General features: G+C 39.6%; 1 non-coding gene and 1 pseudogene across 1 annotated transcript; both read right to left on the bottom strand.

Annotated features, from left to right (window-relative positions):
* Positions 1-975: 975 nt before the first annotated feature.
* LOC126076637 (U6 spliceosomal RNA) lies at positions 976-1,080 on the bottom strand. The gene has a single exon (XR_007517562.1). It is a non-coding gene; the product is annotated as a U6 spliceosomal RNA (small nuclear RNA).
* A 9,489-nt stretch (positions 1,081-10,569) lies between these two features.
* LOC126076281 (uncharacterized) lies at positions 10,570-14,161 on the bottom strand (annotated as a pseudogene).
* Positions 14,162-19,006: the final 4,845 nt, after the last annotated feature.

Below are 19,006 nucleotides of genomic sequence, written 5' to 3' on the forward strand. Positions count from 1 at the left end.
CACTGGAAAAGAAAGTATGCTTGGCTGCTGTTGGAAGATGTGTTCTGTATATGTCTATGAGGTCAAGTTGGTTGATTGCGGCATTTAGATCTTCTGTGTCTTTATTAAGCTTCTTTCTGGATGTCCTGTCCTTCACCAAAAGTGGTATGTTGAAGTCTTCTACTATTATTGTGGAGCTGTCTATCTCACTTTTCAATGCTGATAGAGTTTGTTTTATGTGTCTTGAAGCCTCGTCATTGGGTGCATAAATATTTAACATGGTTCTATTCTCCTGGTATGTTGTTCCTTTAGTCAGTATATAGTATCTTTCCTTATCCTTTGTGGTGGATTTAACTTTAAAGTCTATTTTGTCAGAAATTAATATCGCCACTCCTGCTCTTTTTGGTTTGTTGTTTGCTTGCTATATATATTTTCTCCATCCTTTGAGTTTTAGTTTGAGTCTCTAAGTCTAAGGTGTGTCTCTTGTAAGCAGTATATAGATGGATCTTGTTTTTTTTTTTTACCCATTCTGCCACTCTCTGTCTCTTTATTGGTGCATATAGTCCATTTCTGACTCATGAATCGACTCGACGGTGATAGGTTATAGTCCATTTACATTCAGCATAATTATGGATAGGTATGAGTTTAGTGCTGTTATTTCAATGTCTTTTCGTGTGGTGTTGACAGATTTCTTTTTCCCACTTGATTTTTTGTGCTGAGTAGTTTATATATTGTCTTTTCCTCTTAAACGTTGTTGTCGATTTTGTTTTTGCCGAGTCTTTATTTTTTTCTTCTTGTAGTTTATTTTGATGAGTAGGATTGTTAGTCTCCTTTTCGGATACCTTAATATTTACACCTATTTTTCTAAGTTTAAACTTAACTTTTATTTCTTTATATCTCCTTGACTTCCTCTCCATATGTAAGATCTATGACTACATTTCTTAGTCCTTCTTTAATATTTTAATGTTTTCTGCTTTTACATAGTGACATTGATGTAAAAATATGCAATGCTTCACGAATTAGTGTGTCATCCTTGCCAGGGCCATGCTAATCTTCTCTGTATCCTTCCAATTTTAATATATGTGCTGCTGAAGGGAGCACATACATATGTTTTTATAATAGTGGTCTCATACAGTATATGTCATTTCGTGATTGCCTAATTTCACTCAGCATAACGCCCTCCAGATTCATCCATGTTGTGAGATGTTTCATACATTCATCATTGTTCTTTATCATTGTCTAGTATTCCATTGTGTATGTACTATAGTTTATCTATTCATCTGTTGATTGACACTTAGGTTTTTTCCATCTTTTTACTATTGTGAATAATGCTGCAATAAACATAGGTGTGCATATGTCTATTCATGTGATGTCTCTTGTTTCTCTAGGCTGTATTCCTAGGAGTGGGATTGCTGGATTGTATGGTATTTCTATTTCCAGCTTTTTAAGGAAGTGGCATATCATTTTCCAAAACGGTTGTACCATTTTGCATTCCCACCAGCAGTGTATAAGAATTTCAATCTCCCTGAAACCTCTTCAATATTTGTTATTTTCTTTTTTTTTTTTTTGAGTCATGTGAGTAATGTTAGGGTGAGATGATATCTCATTGTAGTTTTAATTTGCCTTTCTCTAATGGCTAGTGATCACAAGCATTTCCACATGTGTCTATTAACTCCCTGAGTGTCTTCTTTGGTGAAGTGTCTTTTCATATTCTTTGCCCATCTTAAATGGGATTATTTGTCTTTTTGTTGTAGATTTTTGGATTTTCCTATAGATTTTAGAAATTAGACCTTTGTCAGATTTGTCATAGCCAAGGGTTTTTCCCCAATCTGTATGTTCTGTTTTTACTCTTTTGGTGAAGTGTTTTGATGAGCATAAGTGTTTAATTTTTAGATGACCCCAGTTATCTAGCTTATCTTCTGGTGTTTGTGTGTTCTTAGTTACAGTTTGTATCCTATTTATGCCCCATTTAATTTCTTATTTGGGTTATTTGCTTACTTTCCTGATTTTCTTTTGTCAATTTGGCCAACTATTTGTCAATTTTTTTGATCCTTTCAAAGAACCAATTTTTGGCTTTGTTGATTCTTTCTATTGTTTTTCTATTCTCTATTTCATTTATTTCTGCTGTGATCTTCATTATTATTTCCTTTCTTCTGGTGGTGTCGGCTTCTTTTGCCATTCTCTTTCTGTTTGTTCAAGCTGTTGGGCTAACATTTTTATTTTATCCCTTCTTTTTTGAAATGTGCACCTATTGCTATAAATTGACCTCTGAGCACTGCTTTGCTGTGTCCTGAAGATTTTGGTATGATGTGTTTTCATTCTCCTTTGATTCTAGAAATTTTTTCATTCCATCTTTGATTTCTTCTATTACCCAGTAGTTTTTCAACAAGGTGTTATTCAGTCTACATGGTTTTTTTTTTTTTTCTTGCTCTTCCTGTTATTAATTTCTACTCTTATACAGTGTTGTGATCAGAGAATATGCTTTGTATTATCTGAATGTTTTGGATTTTGTTGAGGGTTGCTTTGTGGCCTAAGGTGTGGTCTTTTCTGGAGAATATTCCATGTGCGTTGTAAAAGAATGTATACTCTCCTCCTATGAGGCGGAGTGTTCTATGTATGTCAGTGAGGTCATGGTGGTTGATTGTGGTCTTTAGATCTTCTGTATCTTTATTGAGTTTCTTTCCAGATGTTCTGTCCTTTACCAATTGTGTGGTGTTCAAGTCTCCTACTGTTATTGTGGAACTATCAATTTCTCTTTTCAGTGCTGTTAGAGTTGGTTTTATGTATTTTGGAGTGCTGTCATACGGTACATAGATATTTATTATGATTATGTCATCATGGTGGATTATATCTTTAATAATTATATAATGCCTTTCCTTGTCTTGTATGGTGGATTTTGCCTTAAAGTCTATTTTATCTGAGATTAGTATTGCCACTCCTGCTCTTTATGGGTTGCTGTTTGCTTGATTTTTTTTTTTTTTCCAGCCTTTGATTTTTAACATATTTATGTCTTTGTTTCTAAGGTGTGTCTCTTGTAGACAGTATATTTATTGGTCATTTTTTTTATCCCTTCTGTCACTCTGTCTCTTTATGGGTGCATTGAAGCCATTTACCTTCAATGTGATTATTGATAGGTGTGAGTTTATAGCTGTCATTTTCTAGTGCTTCCCCCCCCGCCCCACGTGGTTCTGATGCTTTCCTTGTTCCTATTACTCTTCTGTGTTGAGTTCCCTTTGATTGTGGAATTTCTTTTTATTTCTTTCATTATTATAAATTTTGTGTTTACTGAGACTATGTTTTTCTTCTTTATTTTGATGAGTCGGTTTATTAACTTTCTTTGTACTTACTTTGAAATTTACCCTTATCTTTCTAAGTTTGAGCCAGCCTTTTATTACCTGATATTGCTTTGATTTCCTCTCCATTTGAAAGTTCTATACCTACACCATTTATTCAACCTTTTATTGTTCAGACTTTGTCATCAATTACAGATTGACATCTCCAGTTCCCTGTTTTATATCTTTTAGTTTTGTTTTATTTTTGAGAGTTCATTACCGAGGTCGGTATCTGGCTGATACTGACCTGTGTCCAAGTTTTGGCTTGTTGTCTGATGTTGTTGGTTCTCCACCTGAAGGGCCCCCTTTAATAATTCTTGTAAGTTTGGGTCAGTTTTTAAAAATTCCCTTAATTTCTGTTTATCTGGAAATGTTCTAATTTTGCAATCACATTTGAGAGAGTTTTGCAGGATATATTATTCCTGATTGGCAATTTTTTTTCTTTCAAGGTTTTATATATGTTAACCCATTGCCTTCTTGCCTGCATGGTTTCCACTGAGTAATCAGAGCTTAGTCTTATTCTTTCCCTTTGGTGTATGACTTTATTTTTCTTGTTCTGTTCTCAGGATTTTTTCTTTGTCTTTGGTTTTGTCGAGCATGATTATGACATGTCATAGTGACTTTCTTTTGGGGTCTATCCTATATGCAGTTTGTTGAGCTTCTTGAATGGTCAGCTTTTTATCTTTCATGATATTAGGGAAGCTTTCTCTTGACAAATCTTCAGTGATCTCTGTTTTCCATTTTCTCCCCCTGTTCTGGAGCTCCGATAATGTGTAAATTTTTCTTGCTTGTATACTATGTAGTTATTAGGTTTTCTTCATTTTTCTTTATTCTTTTCTAAGATTTTTCCTCAAACAAAGTGGTAACAATGAATTAGTCTTCAATTTTGCTAATCCTGTCTTCCATTGTTTCAAATTTGCTCCTAAAACTTTTTATTGCCTTGTTCATTTCTGAAATTTTGTTGTTTATCATTTGGATTTCTAATTGTTGTTTTTGTATGATTTCTAATTATTTATTTATTTTTTCACTTTTTTCTTATCTTATTTTCCTGAATTATTCTATTTGTGTTTTCCTTGATTTTGGCTGTTTTAGTTGTTTTTTTCTGTGTTTTCCATGTCCTCTTTCTTAATCTCTTCGAGAATCTGAATATTAGACTTTTGAATTCCCTATCAGTGCCTCTTCTTCTGCCTAAATGTCATCTGATTCTTTATTTTGGTCACTTGATGGAGCATCTTGTCCTGTTTTTTATATGTTGTGATATTGTCTGCTGTCTCTGAGACATTCAGGTATTATTTTTTCTTTATTGATTAAAGGTTTGTTTGTTTGTTTCTGCTTTTTATTTAGTTTGGTTATGTCTGAGCAGACCAGCTGGGCATGCTTTGTTGGTTACTCTTCTGTGGACACCATAATTCTCACCACCATGTCCGGGTATGCAGGGGCATCCACTTAGCTATGGTGCAGCAGGGCAGGTCCAGCAGGGTGGGAAGGATGGAGATGGGTCATTTGTCTGCAGCATGAATTGGGCCAGGCCTGGGTGCTAGAGCAAGGCCCATGATGGGGCAGGGCTGGAGCCAGTGGGGAGAGGTCTGGAGTCCAGACCACTCCCCCCTGGGACTGCAGAGCATAGTACAGGATGGACCAAGCTAGTGGGGAGGGGCCTGGAGTCCAACCAGGCAGAGGAAAGAGGCAGGGGCGACAAAGGCAGGGGCAGAGGGAACTAGATCAAGGAAAGCAATAGGATGGGTTGGTACTGTGGTTCCCAGCATCCAGGGCTGCCAGGATGGGAGGTTCTTGCCACTATTCACCAGAAGGGTGGTAGTTGTAGGGTTGTGCTCCTGTGGTTACCAGGTAAGAGATTCTGGGCTCCTCCTTGAGTTGCAGCCATCAAATGTAGTCTTACTTAGCCCTGGGTGTGTCCGCGCCATATCTCTATGTCCTATTGGGAATTCCATGGAGGTGCCTTTCTGTATGTGGGATTGTTAACTATATTCCAAATTGGCCATGCTTAGTCATGCCATTTGGCTAGAAATCTACACTCCTTCACTGTTTTTTATTGTATCTTCTCAGTGGCTTCCAATCTAATATTTCATCCCTTCCTTTAAGGTTCAGGGTTCCAGAATTGACATTTGTATGTTTTACTTGGTTTTTTGGGTCTTTGTTGCAGTGGGATGGCTTAGTGTGTCTGACTGGTCTGCCATATTGGCTCTGCTCTCCAGGTAGTTTTATCTGATATTAACCATCAATTTTTCAAGAACATTATGAAATAAGAGATGTCAGTATCAGGTAAGGAAACAGCTGAAAAATAAGAAGTCTTTTGACAGCAGGGAAATTTTTTTCCAAATAATTTTTATGTTACATTTGGTTTCCCCAATCAATTAACTTCTGTGCTGTTCTAGACAACAGAAGGAGCAGGATACTAGCTATGAATTATGTACGTTTCATAGGTATACTTTGCTAAAGTCAATAAAATTGGCTTCCATTTTTTTTCCTTTTAAAAATTAGGTTTTTTGATAGAGATCATTGAAGAAAAAATAGGGACAACACTAGGAGTCCTAATACGTAGCATAAACAGTATACAAAACATTACCAGCAATGCACAAACACCAGAAGAGAAACTAGATAACTAGAAGCTCCTAAAAGTCAAGCATTTATGCTTATCCAAAGACTTCACCGAAAGAGTAAAAAGACAACCTACAGACCAGGAAAAAAAATTCTGGCTATGACAAATCCGATCAACATCTAATCTCTAAAATCTACAAGATATTGCAAAACCTCAGCAACAAAAGGACAAATAGCCCAATTAAAAAATGGGCAAAGGATATGAACAGGCACTTCACTAAAGAAGACGTTCAGGCAGCTAACAGATACATGAGGAAATGCTCATGATCATTAGCCATTAGAAAAATGCAAATCAAAACTATAATGAGATACCATCTCACCCCAGCAAGGCTAGCATTAATCCCAAAAACACAAAATAATAAATGCTGGAGAGGTTATGGAGAGACTGGAATGCTTATACACTGCTGGTGGGAATGTGAAATGGTGCATCCAGTTTGGAAATCAATTTGGCACTTTCTTAAAAAGCTAGAAATAGAACTACCATACAATCCATCAATCCCACTGCTTAAAATATATCTTAGAGAAAAAAGAGCCCTCACATGAATAGATATATGCACACCCATGTTCATTGCAACACTGTCTATAGTAGCAAAGAGATGGAAACAACCAAGGTCCCTATCAATGGATGAATGGATAACCAAATTATGGTATATTCACACAATGGAATACTATGCAATGATATAGAACGATGAACCCATGAAACACCTCATAACATGGAGGAATCTGGAAGGCATTTAGGTGAGCAAAATTAGTCAGTTGCAAAAGGACAAATATTGTATTGGTTCAATAACTAGATAAAAAAAAAAACTAGATAGTAGACAAGAATTATTTTAGGTGAAGGGAAGGACAACACACAATACAGGGGAAGTCAGTACAACTGGACTAAACCAAAAGCTAAGAAGTATGCTGAATACAACCAAACACTTCGAGGGACGGAGTAGCAGGGGCAGAGGTCTGGGGGCCATGGTTTCAGGGGACATCAGGTCAATTAGCATAACAAAGTTTATTAAGAAAATATTCTGCATACCACTTTGGTGAGTGGCATCTGAGGTCTTAAAAGCTAGCAAGCAGCCATCTAAGATGCACCAATTCGTCCCAACTCACCTGAAGCAAAGGAGAATGAAAAACACCAAAGACACAAGGAAAATATGAGGCCAAGAGACAGAAAGGGCCACATAAACTAGAGATTCCATCAGCCTGAGACCACAAGAACTAGATGGTGCCTGGCTACCACCAATGACCACCCTGACAGGAAACACAACAGAGAACTCCTGATGAAGGAGGAAAAATGTGGGGCACAGAACTCAAATTCTAGTAAAAAGACCAGACTTAATGGTCTGACTGAGACTGGAGGAACCCCAGAAGACATGGTCTCCAGACTCTCTATTAGCCCTAAAACCATTCCCGAAGCCAACTCTTTGGAGATTAGACTGGACTATAAGACATAAAATGATATTGGTGAGGAGTGTGAGGAGTGCGCTTCTTTGCACAAGAAGACGCAAGAGACTAAGTGGGCAGCCACTGTCCACAGGTGAGATGAGAAGACAGAGAGGGACAGGAGTTGATTGAATGGACACAGGAAATACAGGGTGGAGAGGAGGAGTGTGCTGTCATTATAGGGAGAGCAACATAACAATGTGCATATAAGTTTTTGTATGAGAAATTGACTTGAATTATAAACCTTCACTTAAAGTACAATTTAAAAAAATTTAGGTTCTGCTGACCTCATTATCTTTACTAACCTAATTTACCTCATCTTCAGAAAATATTCTAATAGCTAAAGCTTTAATAGTTTGTTTTTGAATGACACCAAAAAAAATAGGAAATTTTATTTTTTAAAATATTGGGATAATACTTCTGTTCTTTATTCTGAAAAATGGTATCCCCTCTTTTAGTATTACATTGACTTTAAAGATTTAAATTTAATCAAGTTATTAAAGTATTGTACCTTCAAAAAAAAAAACTTTATCAGAAAATTGACTATAGCATTATTTCTATAAAGATTCACTGAAATTTTTCATCATAGTCTGGCAGATATTCCATCCCCCCGAAGTGCAGATGTCCCTGACTTGCATCCTGACTCTTAGAGTGAAACTCAGGAAGGAATGTCTTTATCTTGGGCAAAAGGAAAACATAGAGACAATTAAGGTTTTTTTCTATAGTGTTTGGAAATTCAACAACATTCTTCCTGTAGTAACTGAATTTTAACGTTCTTTTTTTGTAGCTAAATCAACAATGGCTATTTTTAAAAGTATTTGCACCCATGAAAGAGTATATTCAAAAGCCCATCTTCCCCACTGAGTATGGCCAGCTAAGCTTCAGTTTGCATTTCACCTGTTGCGAACAATTGATATATTTCAGACTTGTAGTCTGCCTTTAATTCTTCTAATGACAGAGAAACAAAATATGGTAAGTATGAGATTTCTGGAAAGTATCTGTTGTTGTTAGGTGCCGTCAAGTCAGTTCCGACTCATGGCAACCCTATATACAACAGAACAAAACACGATCTAACATCTTTTAATGGATCAACATGAAAAACAGGTATGAGGCTTGAGAATCTGATTTTTTAAATCATGCTCTGCTGGTGATCCAAATGGGAACTGCTATTCTATCAATTTCACTTTAAATTCATTATGCGCCTCCTGACAATTTCATGTCTCATTTGAAAGAAAATATAATGAAAAAAAGGTGATTCTGAGCAGCAAAAAGAAATTCATTGTTGAAGTAAAAGCGCCAGAAACTTTTTTTAAAGACCATATCTAATTGTTCCTTATTCATTCATTCAGGAAATCTTTGAGAATCTACCATGGGCTGGGTGCTGCACCAATTCCTGAGGATACACTGATCAGCAAAAGCAGACAGGGCTTCTGCCTTCATGAAGTTGAAAATCTAGTGTGGGGGGGGTAGGAGGCAATTACTAATCAATATGTCATACAAATAAGTGTAAAATTACAACTATTGTAAGTACCAACAACTATTGTAAGTACTAAAGAGCTTAAATTGCAGATTAGACCTAATATGGAAGGTCAGAAAAGGCTTCCTGTGGGAGTAACAATTAACCTGAAGGATGACTAGGAGTTGATAAGACAAAGATGACCTGAAGGACATTCCATATAAAAGGGCCAGCACCCTGATCTGAAGCTCAAGGAGTGAAGTCTAGGAAAGAGAGATGAATTTGTGAAAAAATATATTGAAGTTGAAAGGAAGGAGTGTTTTAAGAAGGGCACATTGGTCCTAGAGAAATAATGGCTGTCATACAAATAGACCTGTGCACACCCATGTTAATTGTAGCATTATTCACAATAGCAAAATGATGGAAACAACCTAAGTTACCATCAACAGATGAATGGATAAACAAACTATGGTACATACACACAATGATAAAGAACAATGAGGAATGTGTGAAACATCTCACAACATGGATTCATCTGGAGGGCATTATGCTAAGTGAATAAGTTAATCACAAAAGGACAAATACTATATGAGACCACTATTATAAAAACATATGAAAATATTTCCACACAGAAAAAAACAATCTTTGATGATTATAAGAGCGGGGAGGAGTGGGAAGCGGAAATCACTAACTAGTATTGACTTTGGTGAAGGGAAAGACAGCACACAGTATAGGGGAAGTCAGCACAACTTGGCCAGGCAACATCGTAGAAGCTTCCTAGCCACACTCAAACACCTCGAGGAACCTAGTTCCTGGGGCTGAGGGCTGGGGACCATGGTCTCAGGGAACATCCAGGTCACTTGACATAACATACTTCAGAAAGAAAATGTTCTACATCCTACACTAGTGAATAGTGTCTAGGGTCTTAAAAGCTTGTGAGTGGCCATCTAAGATACATCTGTTGGTCCTGTCCAGAGCAAAGGAGACTGAAGAAAACCAAAGACACAAAGGAAATATTAGTCAAAGGACTAATGGGCCACATGAAGCACAGCCTCAACCAGCCTGAACCTAGAAGAACTAGATGGTGCCCAGCAACCAACCACAGATGGCTCTGACAGGGATCACAATAGAGGGTCCCAGACAGAGCAGGAGAAAATTGTAGAACAAAATTCAAATTTACAAATACAGACTAGATTTACTGGTCTGACAGAGACTGGAGGAACCCCTGAGACTATGGCCCCTGGACACCCTGCTAACTCAGAACTGAAGGCACTCCTGAAGTCCACCTTATAGCCAAAGATTAAACCGACCTATAAAACAAACAATAACACATGTGAGGAACATACTCCTTAGTTCCATCAAGTATGTGAGACCAAATGGGTAATACTTGCCCAAAAGCAAAGATGAGAAGTCAGGAAGGGACAGGAAAGCTGGACAAATAGACACAGAACACAGGGTAGAAAGGAAAATGAGGAGAGTGCTTACACATTGAGGGAATTGCAACCAATGTCACAAAACAATTTGTGTATAAATTTTTTAATGAGAAAATAATTTGCACTGTAAACTTTCACATAAAACACAACAAAATTAAAAAAAGTCAGATTGATACACAAGAGAGGAAAGGGCTATTAAATTAAGTAACTTCCTTAGAAAACTGGAGGGGATAGAGTTCAAAAGTAAGTGGAGGGATGAACCTTAGATACAAAAATACTTGATACATGATACAAGGAAGAAATACTATAATGATTACAGTCCTCGTTTCTGCAACTGGTCATGTGATCATAACTGGTATTTAGAACTACCTTCTTCCACCACACATTTCATATTCCCTTTACCCTCAGCAAGCACCTCAGCTGATCATGGTTCTTTGCCTGGTGGGGTGACCCAAACCTTCATTCCTGAAGGATCTGGGCCATTAATAGTCATGTTAGAATTGGGTTGTTGTAGCTTTCCATTGACTTTAATTACAGGACATGATAATACTAAAACACGCCCTAAGGAATCTCTTAATATTCCAGATGTACTCTTTTCACCTCCATTATGCAACATAAATCCGATTTCCCTTTGGTAGTCAGGGTCAATCACACCAGCCAATATGGTAACTCCATTCTTTGCCTATTGATCCAAGGTCACAAAGAGCCCAAAGTGGCCGAGTGGCATTCTTAAATTCCAGTTTAATGGAATCTGTGTTGTGTCTCTATGAGTCAGAATCAACTCGACGGCAATGGGTTTGGTTTTGTGGTTTTCTATGTTGTGTCTCCAGGTGGGAGCATTCCTCCCTTTGGAACTAAGATCTCCATATCTGCAGAGCATAGGATTGTAGGGACAGGGAGCAAAAATTTTGTAAATGGGTCACTAGGGGTAATGGTAGTACCACTCCCATCTCCAACCCTTGATTCCTGGAACTGTGAGCCCTGGCTACGGGAGAAACAGCACCATATATTGGATGCTGGTTTAGAACATATACATCCTCCTGGAAACACATTGCCCCAACCTGGCAAAGTGTTGCCACCTAGCCGGTGCCATAATTTTGTCTTTAGAAGGCCATTCCATTGTTCTATCAAGCCAGCCACTTCAGGACAATGGGGACCAGTGAATTCCAAGAGAATGAACACATTGCCATAATTCATTTGCTGTGAAGTGAGTTCGTTGATCTGAGATGATGCTGTGTGGGATACCATGACGGTGGATAAAGCATTCTGTGAGTCCACAGAAGGTAGTTTTGGCAGAGGCATTGCATGCAGGGAAGGTAAATCTGTATCCAGAGTAAGTGCCTATCCCAGAAAGAACAAAAGACTGCCCTTTCCATGATGTAAGCAGTCCAGTGTAATCAACGTGCCACCAGGTTGTTGGCTGATCACCTCAAGGAATGGTGCCATATCGGGGACTCGGTGTTGGTCTGTGCTGCTAGCAGTTTGGGCACTCAGCAGTGGCTATAGCCAAATCAGCCTGCGTGAGTGGAATTCCATCTTGCTGAGCCCATGCATAACCTCCATCTCAGCCACCATGACCACTTTGTTCATGAGCCCCCCATTGGGCAATGACAGGAGTGGCTGGGGAAAAAGGATGGCTAGTTTCCACAGAATGTGTCATCCTATCCACTTGATTGTTAAAACCCCCCCTACCATGGTCACCCTTTGGTGAGCATTCACATGAAACACAAATGTCTTCATCTCTTTGGCCCATTCAGAGAGAACTATCCATATACCTCTTCCCTATACCTTGCCTCCGTTTTTCCAATCATGTTTCTTCCAAGTCCTGATCATCCAGCCAAACTATTGGCCACAGCCCATGAATCAACATACAATCGCACATCTGGCCATTTCTCCTTTGAAGCAAAGTGAATAATCAGGTGCACTGCTTGAAGTTCTGCCCATTAGGAGGATTTTCCTTCACCACTGTCCTTCAGAGAGGTCCCAGAGAGGGGCCACAGTGCTACTGCTGTTCACTTTTGAGTGTTGCCTGCATATCTCGCAGAACTATCTGTAAGCCAGGCATGAATTTTCTTTTCCTCAGTAAACTGTTCATAAGAAACTCTCCATGAGGCCATAGGTGCAGACTGAGAGAGGGAAGGTAATGTGATAGGATTGGAGACCATGGGCATTTGGGCCTCTTCCTCATACAATTTACTTGTGCTTTCGGGTCTTTCTGAGCCTGATCTCGTATATACCACTTCCATGGAAAGATGAAGTGCTGCTGGGCACACCAGACTTTATGGCTCTGTAGGTCAGACAACACTCAGTTCATGATGGGCAGCTCAGACCTCATGACAATTCAGTGGCCCACAGTTAAGCATTCAATCTCTAATAAGGCCCAGTAACAAACCAAAAGCTGTTTCTCAAAATGAAAGTGTTCTCTACAGATGATGCAAAGCTTTGCTTCAAAATACTGAGGGTCTGCGTGGTGATTTACAAGCAGGGACCAGCCAAAGACTTCAAACAGTGTCTCTATCTGCCGCTGACACTTCAAGCACCATTGGACTAGCCAGATGATATGACCCAAGTAGCAGAGTGGCTTGCATGGCAGCATGAGCCTGGTGCAGAGCCTTCTCTTGTTCTAGGCCCCACTCAAAACTAGCATCTTTTTGAGTCACTTGATAAATAAGCTGGAGTAGCCTACCCAAATGAAGGATATGTCGCCTCAAAAATCCAAAGAGGCCCACCAGGTGTTGTGCCTCATTTTTAGTTGTAAGAGGGGCCAGATATAACAACTTATCCTTCTCTTTAGAAGGAATTCCTTGACATGCCCCACACCACTGGACTCCTAGAAATTTCACTGATGTGGACAGTGCCTGAATTTTTGTGGGATTAATTTCCAACCCTCTAGCATACAAATGTTTTACCACTAAGTCCAGAGACATTGGCACTTCTTCCTTACTAGACCCAATCAGCATAATGCTATCAATGCAATGGACCAGTGTGACATCTTGTAGAAGGGAAAGGTTATCAAGATCCCTGCAGACTAAATTATGACAAAGCGTTGGAGAGCTGATATACCTCTGTGGTAGGATAGTGGAGGTGTATTGCTGGCCTTACCAGCTGAAGGCAAACTACTTCTGGTGTTTCTCCAAAACCAAAATCAAGAAAAAGGCATTGGCCATATCAATAGCTGCATACTAGGTACCAGGAGATGTATTAATTTGTGCAAGCAATGAAATCACATCTGGAACAGCAGCTATAATAGGAGTCAACACCTGTTTGAGTTTTTGATAATCCACTGTTATTCTCCAAGATCCGTCTGTTTTTTGCACAGACCAAATAGGTGAGTGGAATAGGGATGTGGTGGAAATTACCACCCCTGCATCCTTCAGGTTCTTGATGGTGGCAGTAATTTCTCAAATCTCTCCAGGAATGTGGTATTGTTTTTGGTTTACTATTTACCTAGGTAGGGGCAGTTCTAATGGCTTCCACTTGGCTTTTCCTACCATAATAGCCCTTACTCACTTGTCAGGGATCCAGTGTGGGGGTTCTGCCATTTGTTAAGTATGTCTGTTCCAGTTATGGATTTTGGAACTGGGGAAATCACTATTGAATGGGTTGGGGACCCACTGGACCCACTTTTATATGAACCTGAGCTAAGACTCCATTAATAATCTGACCACTATATGTCTCCACTCTGGTGGGCCTCAGTGGTGTTTTGGGTCTCCTGGAATTAGTGTCACTTCAGAGCCAGTATCCAGTAATCCCTGAAAAATCTGATTACTTCCTTTTCCCCAGCAAACAGTCACTCTCATAAAAGGCCGTAGATCCCTTTTATCTTTCTTGAAGAAAAATTCATAGTATAAATTTTTGGCAATGTAGTGGGGAACTTCCTCAAGGCTACCTGGTCTCCCCTTCATTCAAGGGATTATGGGTCTGTAAACTGGCTCAAGTCTTGGAATTGATTGAGGGGCCATGACTCTGTATTCTGGCAACTAGAGTTAGACTGCTGTTCACTTCACCAAGAATTCTGCTTGTACTCATCTAGCAGATGTTTAGAAGATTATCCATATATTTCACTCCTAGGGACATCATGACTAAATAGCAAATGCCATAAGTCCATATGAGTCAGGCTTCTGATTACTGCTTTGACTCCGCTGTCCATTATGGTAACCACGCCCACCTTGTCTTTGTTGATTGGGTGCCATGACTTGGCCCCTACCACCATGGAGCCCAATCAGCCCTACTGTAGTTAGGTGTCTTAATTCCATTAGGGCAGTTCCTACTGTCAAATCTGACTTACATAAAATAGCAAACACAGCAGTCTTCAAGGTTTCTGGGGCTACATTCACAAATTTGTTCTTCATCGTTGTGGTAAGAGGTGTGTCTTCTGGGCACTCTGTGTGTGGGCCTGTGGGTCTAACCTGATAAATCCACTCAAACATGCCAATTTCCCTAACTCTGTGGATTTCTCCTTCTACAGTACACCAAGGCAGGTCTGGTACTTCAACTTGATTTTGTGTAGGCCACCATATAATCCATGCTTCAGCAACCCAACCAAATAAACTATTAGATCCTTTCCTAACCTCTTGTTTTAGCCTACATTCTCTAGAGAAGCCAAACTAGTAAATCATGTAAATATATATATGTAGAGAGAGAGAGAGATCAAGGAATTGGCTCACATGGTTGTAGGGGCTGGAACATCCCAAGTCCATGGTCAGGATAGAGGCTTCTGATTCGTGAAACCCCAGGAGCTGGCAAACCCAAGATTGGCAGGTCAGTGAACAGGGCTGTTGCTCATAGGCTGCAAAGATTGACAAATCCCAAGATCAGCAGGCAAGACCGCAGGAAATTTGCTAGCTGAAGTCCTGAGAACTGAAGGTCAGACGAACAGGAGCCAGCTGCAGAATCCAGGGTAAGCAAAAGCCCACAAGCCTTGCCAAAATGTCTACTTATATTCAATGCAGGCCACACACAAGGAAACTCCCTTGCAACTGACTGGCTACTCACAGCACATCCCATAATGGAGGTGATCACATTATATCAAATCTCATCATGGAAGTGTTCACAACATCATATGAGAATCATGGCCCAGCCAGGTTGACACACAACCATAACCATCACACCTCTGGAGCTAAAACATTGAATGAAGAATCTGTGCGTAATGGACCCATATCAATAAGCTCGGACTGATCCAACTTTATTTTCCTTGCACCATTATCCCTTACCCTTAATAGCCATTCCCACACATATTCCTAGGTTTCTGTTTGTACATATTAGAATAGTCAAGCAGTTCTTTTGGTGTGTAGCATACCTCCTCCTTGGTCGCACTTTGTACTTCACCTTTTGGGCTTGCTGGGACTTAAGTCTAGTTATAGTTCTAGAAGCAAAAATGGATGGTGAGAGTGGGTCCTGGGAACATTCAGCAGTGTCTTGTAAGGCATTTACCTCAAGCAATGCCCCAGGCAATATCTCAGACAAAGACTCTTCAGGCACAGCTGGGTTAATCTCATCAGATGGGGGTCAAAGGGATAATGGTTTTACTGGGCAGAATGGCTTAGCAGACAAAGATGGAGTTATATCTTCAGATAGGAGTAAGAGGGCTGTTTCTGTTTTCAGGAATGATTTGATGGAATTTAGGGGCTCAGTGTCCCCAGCTTCCTGGCTATCTGCTAATGTATCCCCATCCCAAGTTTCAGGGTCCCATTTCTTCCCAATCAATGCCCTCACTTTAAATTCAGACTACTATTTGATGTTGGGAATTTGACTGGTGTTGTAATTCACCACTCTTACAATAAGACTCTGGGTTTGGTTTTCAACAATATCAGCTCTGTTGCTATAAGAAATAAGGCTTTCTTTCAAGGCACAAATGGCATCTTCGAGGTCCCTTGTGTGGTGCTTGAGCTGTAACTCGGAAGTGTTGCACTCCTATCTTTCTTTCACTATTTTGTCTAGCGAAAGTAGGACCAATCAACTAACTTCCCTATACTTCTCATTCTGAAAAAATTGTAGAAAATTATCAAACATAACTTGCTTCTCACCAACACTTGATCTATTGGTGGTGACACTTTGTGTATTGATATTGCCAATTCACTCCATAGATTAGCAGCACCCTCTTTACTACTGAAGTACTGGAGGCAGAGTCATCAGCACCTTCAAGACCAGTCAGACTTGAGAACTAATTTAGAAAACTCATCCTTACGATTTTGTTTCTCTAGAACTACTCTCAGTACCGAATGTCTTAGGCTTGGTTTTCTAGAGAAGCAAAACCAGCGAAGCATATGTATATCTGTGTTTATATATATATGAAACCAAAAAACCAAAACAGTTGCTGGGCTTTGGAGGCTGACAGATCCAAGAATGGCAGGTAAGATGGCAGGCTACTGGCTCATGTCCCACGAACTGGAGGACAGATGATAAAGAACAAGAAGCAAGATCCAGAGCAAGCAAGCGAGCTTTGACTGAGCATCCATATATATATTGACTGCAGGCCCCTTCCGAGGAAACTTCCCTTACAACTGTTTGGCAGATCACATCAAGGAGGATGACTACTTCATTATGTAACTGACAAATTACATCATTATATAGCTGCTAAGCCAAATCGTTACATAACTCCAAACTAAATCATGATGTAACTGCCAAAATAAGTCATTACATAACTCCCAAACCACTGAGAATCATAGCCCAGCTAAGTTGACACACAACCTTAATCATCACATACACAGCTCAAAGTGGTGGGGCTACAGATATAAGAAGAAAACAACCCTCACCACTAAGGATCTCCCATCAAGAATCTCTCAGACAGGACAGATTGCACAGTGGAGCGACAGAACAGAGTTCATGAGAACTTTGGGACACTGGGCATAGTTAGATGCGGACTTCCAAAAGTTCAGAGAAAATATGTGTATAATCTCATGGCCTATGATGCTGCAAAGGAGCATCTCAAGAGGGTTGGGAATCTTTCAAGGACAAAATTCGATTGTGCAATATACCCTTGGGAAGAGACAAATGCAGTTTCTAATATAAGGTGGGGGTCCCAGGATTGCATTAATTGTTTGAAATAAGGAGCCCTGGTGCTGCAATAATTAAGCACTTGGCTGCTAAATGAAAGATTGACAGCTCAAACCCACTCACTGGCTCCCTGGAGAAAGGCTTGGTGATCTGCTCCTGCAAAGGTTACAGCCTAGGAAACTTATGGGGCAGTTCTACTCTGTGACAAGGGGTCATTGACTCAGTGGCACCTAACAACAACAGTCTTACGTTAAGGTTTCTTCAAAAACATTTTCTCAACAAATTTCTCTTTGAAAACTGGAGCAAAGACCTCAGCCTGCACACGTCATTAAGCTTCCAACAATTCCTGGGGTCTTCACTGATGCTAGCTCAGCATTAACCTGGCTCTATCATTTCTCATTGGAAGCCCTGGTGGTGTAGTGGTTAAGTGCTACTGCTGCTAACCAAGAAGATGGCAGTTCAAATCCGCCAGGTGCTCCTTGGAAACTCTATCAGGCAGTTCTACTCTGTCCTACCGTGTCACTATGAGTCAGAATCGACTCGACAGCACTGGGTTTGGTTTTTTGGTTTTTATCATGTCTCATAGCCTTTCCACCCTTGCCACTATCCAAAATGCAATTTTTTTTTTAGGCATCTGCTCTTCCCCACACTCTCATCTTCATGCTGCTTTGTGGGTTTTTTTTTTTTTTTTCTTCTTCCTAATGATTTTTTCTTCCCACTGCTTGTTGTTGTTGTTAGGTGTCATCGAATAGGTTCCAAGTCATAGCAACTCTATGTACAACAGAATGAAACACTGACCAGCCTGCACCATCCTCACCATCATTGCTATGCTTGAGCCCATCATTGCAGCCATTGTGTCAATCCATCTCACTGAGGGTCTTTCTTTAACTGACCCACTTCTTTACCAAATATGATGTCCTTCTCCAGGGACTGGTCCCTTGTGATAAAATGCCCATGCATGAGATGAACTCTCACCATCCTCACTTCTTTCAAGACAGATTTGTTTGTTCTTCTGGCAGTCTGTGGTATATTCAATATTCTTTACCAGCACCGTAATTCAAAGGCATCAGTTCATCTTTGGTGTTCCTTATTCATTTTTTCTTCAAATGGATATCCAGTTTTGCCAGCATCATTTGTTAAAGTGAATTTATCTTCCTCATTGAATGGACTTTGACCCATTGTCAAAGATCATCTGTCCATAGGTGGATTGATTTACTTCTGGGTTCTCAATTCTGTTCCATTGTTCTATGTGTCTGACACTGTACCAGTACCAGGCTGTTTCGACTACCATGGCTGTACAGTAGGCTCTGAGATCGGGAAGTGTGAGGCCTCCTGCTTTTTTCTTCTTTAATAATGCTTTGCTTATCAAGGGCATCTTTCCTTATAAAGTTGGTGATTTGTTTTTCCATCTCATGAAAGAATGTTGGAATTTGGATCAGGATTGCATCATATTTTAAATTGCTTTGGATAGCATTGACATTTTCACAATGTTAAGTCTTCCTTTCCATGAGCATGGTATGTTTTTCCATTTATGTAGGTCTCTGGTTTTTTGCAGTAGTGTTTTGTAGTTTTCTACATATAAGTCTGTAACACCCTTTGTTACGTTTGCTCCTAAGTATTTTATCTTTTTGAGGGATATTTTAAATGGTATTGTTTTCCTGATTTCCTTTTCTGAGTTCTCTTTTTTAGTTAGTGTAGAGGAATTCAACTGATTTTTGTGTACTGATCTTGTACCCTACCACTTTGCTGAAACC

Source organism: Elephas maximus, chromosome 4 (genome assembly GCF_024166365.1).
Source record: "Elephas maximus indicus isolate mEleMax1 chromosome 4, mEleMax1 primary haplotype, whole genome shotgun sequence".
Classification (NCBI taxonomy): domain Eukaryota; kingdom Metazoa; phylum Chordata; class Mammalia; order Proboscidea; family Elephantidae; genus Elephas; species Elephas maximus.